This window comes from Enhydra lutris, unplaced genomic scaffold (assembly GCF_002288905.1).
Source record: "Enhydra lutris kenyoni isolate GAN:26980312 unplaced genomic scaffold, ASM228890v2 scaffoldscaffold75, whole genome shotgun sequence".
NCBI lineage: Eukaryota > Metazoa > Chordata > Mammalia > Carnivora > Mustelidae > Enhydra > Enhydra lutris.
Genome location: NW_019154159.1, coordinates 3878301 through 3887777, shown reverse-complemented (window position 1 = coordinate 3887777; position 9477 = coordinate 3878301). Strand labels below are relative to the sequence as shown.

General features: G+C 58.5%; 1 long non-coding RNA gene across 8 annotated transcripts in view; it reads left to right on the top strand.

Annotated features, from left to right (window-relative positions):
* LOC111160453 overlaps window positions 1–8243 on the top strand; it is a 31073-nt gene extending 22830 nt beyond the window's left edge. For 2 of the 8 annotated variants that reach the window (XR_002641477.1, XR_002641476.1), the window contains exons 3-5: window positions 102–155; window positions 673–4585; window positions 4738–8243. This is a non-coding gene — a long non-coding RNA (uncharacterized LOC111160453). The remainder of the gene's footprint in view (window positions 1–101; window positions 156–672; window positions 4586–4737) is intronic. The other 6 variants (XR_002641479.1, XR_002641480.1, XR_002641481.1 and 3 more) reach the window with 6 other exon arrangements.
* The last annotated feature ends 1234 nt before the right edge of the window (window positions 8244–9477 follow it).

Genomic DNA, 9477 nt, shown 5'->3' with positions numbered 1-9477 from the left:
ATCCATCCATCCATCCATCCATCCAACAAATGTTTCCTTGGTGACCACTGTTTGTTAACAAGACCTTCAAGTATTTCACTGATTTGCTTTAACTCTTATAGAATGGCTTCCCTTTCCTGGTTCCAGCTCCCAGAACTCCAGCACCCACAGCCAGGGTGAGTCTGACAATTCTGTGTCCCACAACTGTGTGGAGCTAGTGAGAGGGTTGCCCATACAGGGAGATGTGAAGCCACATTTCCACCAGCAGAGGAAGTGCGTATTCATCCCATTCCTGGGTGTTAATTGGACTTCTTAGTTTTGGTGGTTTATCCCTTTTAGAGAGCGTGGGTTGCTGCCATGTTAGAAAAGCTGTGTGGGGATGGTTGGCAATTGTACCCGGGCCTGAGGAGTCTGTAGGGAGGGAACATCTTGTTACGGCCATCTTTGGCTGCTGAAGAAAGATCCTAGTTCCTTGTCCCTGACCTTGGGGGCCTAGAGGTGGGGCCAGCAGGTCAAAGCCATCCCAGCAGGCAGGGGAGGCTCATTCCCTTGTGGAGCCTGGCGCCCATGAACCTGGCCCTTCTGCACGTAACTTGAAGAAAGCCTTATGGTTGTGGAGTCACCTTTGAGTCAGAGGCACAACTCACATTCATTTATTTGTAAGTCATTTACTGAGCACCTCTTGTGTTCCAGGAACCATGCTAAGGGCTGTGGAGGGCAAGTGCGACCTCGGGAGGTGCTTCAAATGCAGGGTGTTTGCAAACCACAGGATGACGTGAGGCCACAGGACGCACGTCACCTCATGCTGACTGAGCCAGGACCAGAGGAGGCTATCATGAAGCAGGAGGTTCCGAGGTGGGTGAGGAGGGCTGGGTGGTCAGGAAAGCCTGGGAGGCTTCGTGGCAAGTGGCACTTAGACAGGGGAGATAGTTTGGGTTGCTGTTTGGCAAATATTCATAGCCTCTCACCCACTGTGGGCAGAGAAAGAAAAGTCGTTTCCTTTCCCCATCAATGCCAAGGGAGATCAAGTGGCCTGTGCTGGTCAGTGGGATGATAGTGGACAAAGCACGAGCAGAGTGCGTGCTTGGATCCTGTGCTCCGGTGGATATGCCTGGAGCAGGGCCCCACCAGCCTGGGCTTTGGAGAGATACCTGGGGAGCAGACCTGGGCCCAGCCCACAGCCCGGAGTCAAGCTCAGGCCATACCCATCCTGAGACAGGGCTGGCCCGCTGAGTCCGTTTTTAACCAGCAGAAAGGAGATCTGTCTGCAGACATGTCAGAATGATGGCAGATTCTTTTGTGAGCCACTGACTTTGGGGGAAGTTTGTTATGCAGAGTTATGTGGGAGAAGCTGACTAAGGCACTGGGTCTGAAAGAGGGAAGGTGTCAGGGAGAGGAGGGCTGTGCAGGGGTGCAGAAGTAAGAAGGCAGAACTCTGAGTGTGTGAGGTTAGCAGGGAGGCTGGACAGGGTTTGAGGAGGTGGGAGGCAGAGTTGGAAAAGCACATTGGAAGCAGGCTGTACGAGCTAGTGGTGGTCCTAGATCCCCTACCTGAGGGCACAGTCCTTCTCCCCCTTATCATGACCTCTGTATCTAAGCTTGCTCCTGAATTGCCATAGAACTTGGGAAAAAGGTATTTTTCTCTGGATGACTACAGGTGCCTACTGCTCCCCCCAGAACACCTGGATGTTTCAGTGAGGGGCTCGGTACCCGAGGGTGTTCTGAGCAGGTCCAGGCTCTGGGTTTTACCTTGGTTCTGGTGCCTTGGCCCTCAGTTCATCCAAATGGTCTCTGAGGACCCTCCTTCCCTGACGTCCCAGCCAAAGAGTGGTGAACACAGAGGCAGGTGCCAGAATCAACGAGTTGCCTGGAGGGAAGCAGGATGGGCTTGGAAGTCCGGATACATAGCCGGGAGCCCATGATGGTCTGGAGAAGAGCCGTGGATGCAGCTAGCACGTGGCCCCAGCAAGTGATCGGGCTCAGAGTGCTGGTTGAGGGCAGGAGGCCGGGGAGGAGGAGAGGACAGGCCCGGGGAGGAGAGGATCCAACCTGAGCACCATGAGTCCAACAAAAGCAACAACCAACACGGTACAAAGTTTCCAAATATAAACAGCACACAACCTCGTCAAGATGTTAATTAGGGCTCATTAGCCGCGAACAAGCTTGGTGCGGCCTGGGGAGGCAGGCTCGGGCAGAGGGCGTCTCCTGGAACCTTCTGTCTGCCCTGGCGACTCAAGCCTGCGCCCATCTGCCGGGGCCCGCCGGCTGCCCGGCCTTCTGCTCGGTGGCCCCGCACCACCCCGACCCCTCTGTGTCGGGCCTGATCGTCCCGGCGGCCTGGCTTCTGTCAGTGCCGTGGTCCGATGCGTACGTGACGAAGGCGTGTGGAGCCGCCCATACGACACAGAATCCGCGCGAACTGTCTGCCGTGGCGGCAGGGATGGGTTGGGGGAGCGGCAGCTGCTCACGGCCGCCGGTCCCCGGTCACAGCGGGGCTGGGACCCCAAGCCCCTTGCCAAGCTCGTGTCACCAGATGAGAGCAGAACCTCCTTGGAGCGGGGAGAGGAGGTAATTCCTTCCTGCCCTGCCCGTAAAATGACCTCCACTTGGGGCAAAACAAAACAAGAAATCGATGCGGCCCGGATCCCCGGGCTTTTCCTCATTGTTATCATTATCTGCTCCGCTGGACCTGCGAGGACCCGAGGCGCCTTCCCAAAGGTTTTGGGCAGCCCGGATGGTGCCGATAATTGCCATCACTGAATCGGCTCCCTGGGCTGTGCCACCAGGAGCAGCTGGGTTGTGTCGGGTCTCGGGACAAGGAGAGAATTTTGCCGCGCTGTGGTTTTCAAGCCCATCTAGGCTGGGAGGATGGGGAGGAGGAGGGGGAGGACCTGCAAGAGGGGTCCCTGCCAGGGAGGGTGCTGCTGGTGTCCCACCGAATCCGGCGGCTTGGAGCGGCCCCTCTGTGGAGCACTACCCCCCGTCCCCGCAACCAGGACAGGCAGTACAAGGGGCTGGCCCCAGGCTGAGGTCCCCTCCTGCCACTCCCCTGCCCCAGGTGTCCCCTCCCTCTGCCTTCCTGGCAGCGCTCATGGGAGTCCCCACCCGGAGCCCCCTGGTTGTGCGCTTCTTCTAGGTCATCTGGTGAGGACACCGTAGGGACATCCTGCAATCATTAAAATCTGCAAGCTGCACGCAGGTCTCAGCCCCCCAGCAGGTAATGGGTGGGTCGTTTCTAAGCGTGAGGGGCAGTGGCCACAGCGGCTGTCCCTGCAGGTTCCAGCTCATGGCGGGGGTGGGGCGGGTTTCCCCTCTCACCTGCCAGCCACCACCCCTTTCTCTCTGCCTGCCCTGTGGACCTCACGTTCCTCAGAGAGACACCTTACGTCGCTCCCTCCGTCGTGGTGTGGAGTCAAATCCCTGTAAAAGTACCCCTGCAGAAGTGTGTGTGCACGTGTGTGTGTCTGTGTTGGTGCACGTAGACACACATGCGTGCACATGCATGTACACGGGTCTGTGTGAATGTACATCAGTGCACATGAGTCTAGTATCTGCGTGTACACACGCATGTGCACATCTCTGTGTGCATACGTATACATGTGTGTGCGTCCATGTGGGTGTGCACGCCTCTCTGTGTACACGTGTGTGTGTAGGTGCACAGGCCAGGCTCCCAGGGCTCTGCTGGCCCAGGGGGGTGGGGAGAGGTCTCAGCTCCACGGTCCTCTGGTCTCCTCCTGTCCACCTGCAGGTGCTGACGCGTCTCTGCCCTTGGCCCGTTACCTCCTATCGCAGCATTCGGTTTTCTTGTCACAGCACTCAGAGGCACCTGCGGTGACATGGTGACTCTTCTTGCCAACGTGCTCTGTGTCTCCCCGAGGGCTGGTGCTATGCCCAGGGGGAAGCCTGAGGCCTGGCTCTCTGGAGGCTTGAGGCGGTCCGTGGGCTTCCTCCTTGGCCACAGTGGAAATCTGGACCCTGTCTCTGACCGGTGTGGCTGTCAGCCTTTTGTGTTCTTTGGGGCTGGCGACCAGGGCCGGGCCTCTTCCCTGCACAGAGGGCACACTCCAGCGCATCAGCGTCCTGGGAAACAGCTCTCTGGATGCCACCAGGAGAGAAGCAGTTTCCAGGTGCCCAGTGTGATCAATGCACCAGGAAACGTGTTCACGCGTGTCCATTTTGTTCCTGGGAGTCTGGGGGTGGCTGGGAGGGCACGGCTCCGGGGCTGGCCTGGAGAAGGCAGCCTACGGGCATGGGCTGGCCCTCGGTCCCCACACCGTGCCCCCGGGAGCCCCCACCTGCCTCACCGCAGGCTGCCCGCGTTCCCTCCAGGTGGGCTGAGAGGGCAGCGAACACGCAGGGAGCCGCTGGGTCCTGCCACAGAGACCCGGAAGAAATACCTTTTGCTCCCCACCCTTCCCGCCAGGAGGACGTCCGGAGCCCTCTGCCCCAGCTCCTGGGATGCATGAGCGTGCCGAGGGTCTGGTCTGCAAGGTGCTGTTTGCTGCTGGGGAAGGAGCGTTGAGTGGAAGAGTCCCTTGCAGAAAAGACGGGGACTTGGCCTCTCCCCGCCGCTAACAGATTGCAGCTGGCGGGGCGAGATCACAGGGTGCGTGCGTATGTCCGGGGCTCCAGGGACCGGAGTGGCGCCCGGGGGCTGGAGCATCTGTGGGTGTCTGGAGCTGGGGGCGTGGTGTGCGCAGCTGGGGCTGGGCCGCGCTGCACGCCTCCCTTGCCCACCCGGCCCTCGCTCCTCCACAGCTCTGCCTTCAGTCCTCGTCGGCACTGACGGTATCGGGAATGTCCGGAGCGGTTCTGTTTGCTGAGCCAGCTGGACATGTTGCACAGCAAGTGGCCAGCAGCGGTGAGTCCCAGCCATGACCTTCACCCCAGAAGGAGGCCGCTTCGTTTTGAAGCTGCGCTGAACCGTGCCACGGCCGAGACCCGACTCTTCTCCCCCAGCGAAGAGATTAAGATCCTTAAATGCCTCCTGGCAAAAGGGACAGCTGTCTCTTTATCCTTAAAATGCAAATCAGCAAGGAGCACGCTGCCCAGGTCCCGTTGGGGTGCTGGCCCTGTGACCTGACCCCATCGATCCCCCTGATTGGCGTCCGATGAGTTGTGGGCGGCGGTCAATATCCCTTCACTTCTGCAGGCGAATGCAGAGGGCAGTGGGAGACAGGGAGCCCCGGGCCGGGACACCAGCCCTGCCAGCTGTCAGAGAGCCCACACTCCGGCCTGAGCTGCACCCCAGAATCAGCACAGTGATGAGCGACGGTCAGCCACACACGGCTCACAGGACCCCAGTGGGCTCCTGGTGGATGGAAAATAACTCACGCAGGCACGGCTTGACCGCAGCTCGCCTCGTGTCTGGTGTCTCCAGCAGCGGCCCGCCGGGGGCCTCTCTGTCTCTGGCTTCACCTTCCATCTTCTCCTGCCCCAGCGACACTCGGCCTTGTCACCCACCGGCTCAGTCCAGTCTGTGGTCTCAGCGCCCTGAACCCAGACCTGGGCAGCCGATTCATGATTGTTGAATGACTGAGTGCATTTCTGGTGGGGCTGTTCTGTCCCCTCTCACTGTGTCTGGTCACTGTTTGAGCTTCTCATCCCTTGGGCCAGGACTTCTGTGTGGGGCATGTGCCTGGATATTTCCACTCCTGGGAATCCTCCTATACATCCTTCAGAACCCCACTCAAATGTCACCTCCTCCAGGAAGCCTTCTGTTGTCTCCAGCTAGAAGTGGTCCTTTCCTCCCTGAGCTCAGGGTGCGTGCTTAGTGGTCTCCAGTAACAATGGCTGCTTTTTTGTTCTCACTAACTGTGCAGTCATGGCACACTGTCCTTGGCCTCATCTGGGGTTCTTTCTGAGAGGAAGTTGGATTTCGAACGTCCCCTCATTTCTGTGTCTCGGCTGGAAATACTGCTGTGGCGCCAACACTTTGAAGCCAAGTCTTAGATCTGACCTCTTTTCTTTTGGGCGTCCGGTGCTGGGCCTTTGCCGGCTGCCAAACCCTTAACCGTGGGGTGCTTTCATCTTGTCTGGACTCCAGTGGCCAGTAGGACCATCAGGTACACCTCTTCCCCCTGCCGCTAGCCATGCTCCCTGCTGCCGCTAAGGGGATAGATTTAGGGTGGGAACCGGCTGGGGTCCCTCCTCTGCTCACACCCAGCCCCTGGTGGTCCTGGCTGCCCAGCCCAACCTGCGGGTCCCTGTCACCTGCCATCCCCTGGTCCACCATGCCCCATAGTGCGGGCCCCTCACGTGCCTCCTTGTGCCTCTGCGTCTTTGCTCACCCGTGCCCTCTGCCTGGTGTGTCCGCTCCCTGTCTCTGCTGCTGGTCCGCCTTTAAGACTGAACTGAGGAATCTCCCGGGAATCCTGAGCCTCCGGGCTGCATGTCTGGACCTCACCTCACCCCCCTCTCTTGAACTTGTCATCTTCCAAGGCCACAGGCTGCGTTCTGTGTGTCTCTGGACTGCCAGTTCCTGGCCCAGCCTTTGCTGAGCCCGCCACGGGAGGCTGAGCGGGCCAACCCTCCAGGAGCCCAATGTGGGGCTGGACAGCAGGCTGGCCTCATCCATGATGAGCGGGCATGACCACGGCCCCGCTGTGGCAGTGCTCTCTGTCAGGGCCGATGCCTCCCTCTAAAACCCATACCTCATCCTCACCTAGCAGGGCTGGAGGCCACCCCGGGAGCGTGGCCTTGACTGTGAGCAGGATGTATCAGTCAGTCCTGCTGACCGCTGGACAGGCAGTCCTCAGACACCACGGACTCGACACACAGCCTGCTTACTTCTGCTCACAATGTCCAGCTGACTTTGTCCCCAGAAGGGACTCAGCTGGCTGTGGAGGCAACATAGGGACAGTCCAACAGGACACAGCCACCTCAGTCTGGAAGTGACAGCACGTCCTTCCAATCCTCCCCCTTTGGCCAGAACAGGACATCTGGTCTCCCTGGCATGCTGTGGGGGTGCGGGCAGGGCCGGCCCCGCGGACGCCTGCTCTGGAGCCTGCTCACTGTCTCTGCCAGGGACTTCAGGCTCAGCTTGGCCACGGTACGTGACAGCTCTGTGCCCCAAATTTCCTGACTTTTGAAGTGAGCACAATAAAACTATCATGGGGATTCATGTCCCACCATCGGGAAAGTGGCTTTTGTGAGGCTTGGCACCAGGTATGTATCTGCCCTCCGTGGCTACTCAGCATTTCATGGAGACAGAAGCGCCTGGAGAGGCACCAGTGACAGCTCAGGACACTTCTTGTGCTGCTGGAGCCCGGTCCCTCCTCCCAGAGAGCGAGCGCTCCCTCTGAGTCCCGTTCCTGGAACCCAGGGTCGAAAGCCAGAAAATCCACGGATGCCACGCCTCGCGTATGGCACACAGCCCATGGCCCCAACACGTGGTTTCGCCAGAGCCAGCCTGGGGTCGCGCCCAATTTACAGTGGAGCAAAGAGAGGCCCAAGGACTTGTCTGCCTCAGGGCAGGACTGGGCTCCGACCCCCCTTTCCGGTTTCTAGGCCCTTCCTCTGGGCTCTGCTCCTGGCCCCCTTCCCGATGAAGAGGGCTCCTCCCCCAGCTCATGGCAGGTGTCGGCAGGATGACAAAGTCTGGGCAGAACACGTCCCACGTGCTCGTGTGGCAGAAGCTCTCGGGACACAACGAGAAAACTCGGTAAAAGGAGACGTGAGAACGTGGATGGTGTCTCGGGAGCCGCCACAGGTCTTGGGTATTCTTGTCGATTCAGGAGAGCGAAGCAGAGCCCGGGGGGGCTTGCCAGGTCCCGTGTCACCCGCTCTTCCACCCGAAGACGCAGGTAACAACATTTGCTAGATGGAGAAGTGCCACCTTTCTGCACCACGGCCGGACGGCGGAAGTGGCCATGGGTCCGTTGATGGTTGCATGAACACGGGAACAGCCGCGCACAGTGTGTTACCCAGACGTGAAGAGGAAGTGGCTTCTGACACCGGCTACGGTGCGTGTCGCCTTGAGATTGTTCTGTGGATCGAAGTAATCCAGTCGCAGGACAAGTACCGTAAGATCCCACCGATGCGAGATCCCCGGAGTCGTCCGATTCGTAGGGACAGGAGGTGGGCGGGGCGTGTCAGGCTCGGGGAGGCGGGAGGTGGTTGATGTCTAATGGACACAGAGTTTGGCTCTGAGACGCGAGGATGTGGGCGGACGGTGGTGACGGCTGCTCCATGATGTGGAGCCACAGAGCTGTGTGCTCGTACGCAGTTAAATGCTCAATTTTATGTTATGTGTATTTTACTACAATAAAAAAAAAAAAGCAGCATGGGGCGCCTGGGAGGCTCAGTGGGTTGATTCTGTGCCTTCAGCTCAGGTCATGGTCTCAGGGTCCTGGGATGGAGCCCCGCATCAGGCTCTCTGCTCCCCAGGGAGCCTGCCTCCCCCCCTCCCCCGCCTGCCTCTCTGCCTACTTGTGATCCCTGTCTGTCAAATAAATAAATAAAATCTTAAAAAAAAAAAAAAAAAGCAGCATGAGCGTTTCCGTCTGCTTCCAGGTCTTTCTCAGGCCTTACCTGGCCCAGGCTCTCTCCAGTCTCTCGAAGGCTCTCCAGTCCCGCTTGTCAGGACCTGCCTTCTCGGGGGCGGGCGTCTTCCCCCGACCCAGAGGCTCCCCGGGTTCCAGGTTTCAGGCTTCTGTTCTCTCCCGAGCTTTGTGCTCAGCACGGGGCTTTCTGGGAATTTTGTATTGTTGTTCATAAACCCGAACTTACAAAGGGTGCACTAGGGTTCATTAACCGACATCATCACACTGTGTCTGCCGCGAAGATTCTCCACGTTCTGAACTTCCTACCGGTGGCTTCCAAGGCAGCTGGTGCCGAGCGGTGTCCACGTGCCGCAGCCCAACCTCTCTTTCTGGGGGAGGGCGGAGGGCCGGGGAGTGAGCGAAGCGGGACGTGGGGCATCAGGCGTTGCAGGATCCGCTCCGGGGGAGAAGCCCGGCTGCACTCACATCTCGGAAGTCCTTGGCAAGGTCTGGGCCCCCACAAAGGACGTGGGAGGGGGACGGCCTCAGCCCAGGATGACTTCATTGTGGAGACAGAAACTAATTCCTCTCTAAGTGGGAAAAGGCTCTTTAGCTGTGTTAAGAGGCTGAAGTCTGATGAAAAGGCGAGTGGATTCAATCTTCCTTGCACCAGCCGCCTGGGACTTCATCAGACTCAAACCGATTAGAAAAATTCACATTGAAAGCATCGTTTATAAAAGACCAAAATCATAGAAAACATTCGGCTTGGAGGGTGGGAGGAAGAGCTTTTCCACCTAAGCCATAATCTTTCATTATCTCTCCTGCCTCCTTTATGGGGTCTGACAGCCTGTCTCTTCCCTAGGACTGATCATTAGACTAATTAGTGGCTAATCAATGTTTAATTAAAACCTGGCCATTAATTACAGGAAGTGCCATGGCAACTTGAGAATAAACTAGTTGCCAGTGGGGTCAGATTTCTGTAGCTGTGGCTGGGGACCCGGGCGGGAAACTTTCT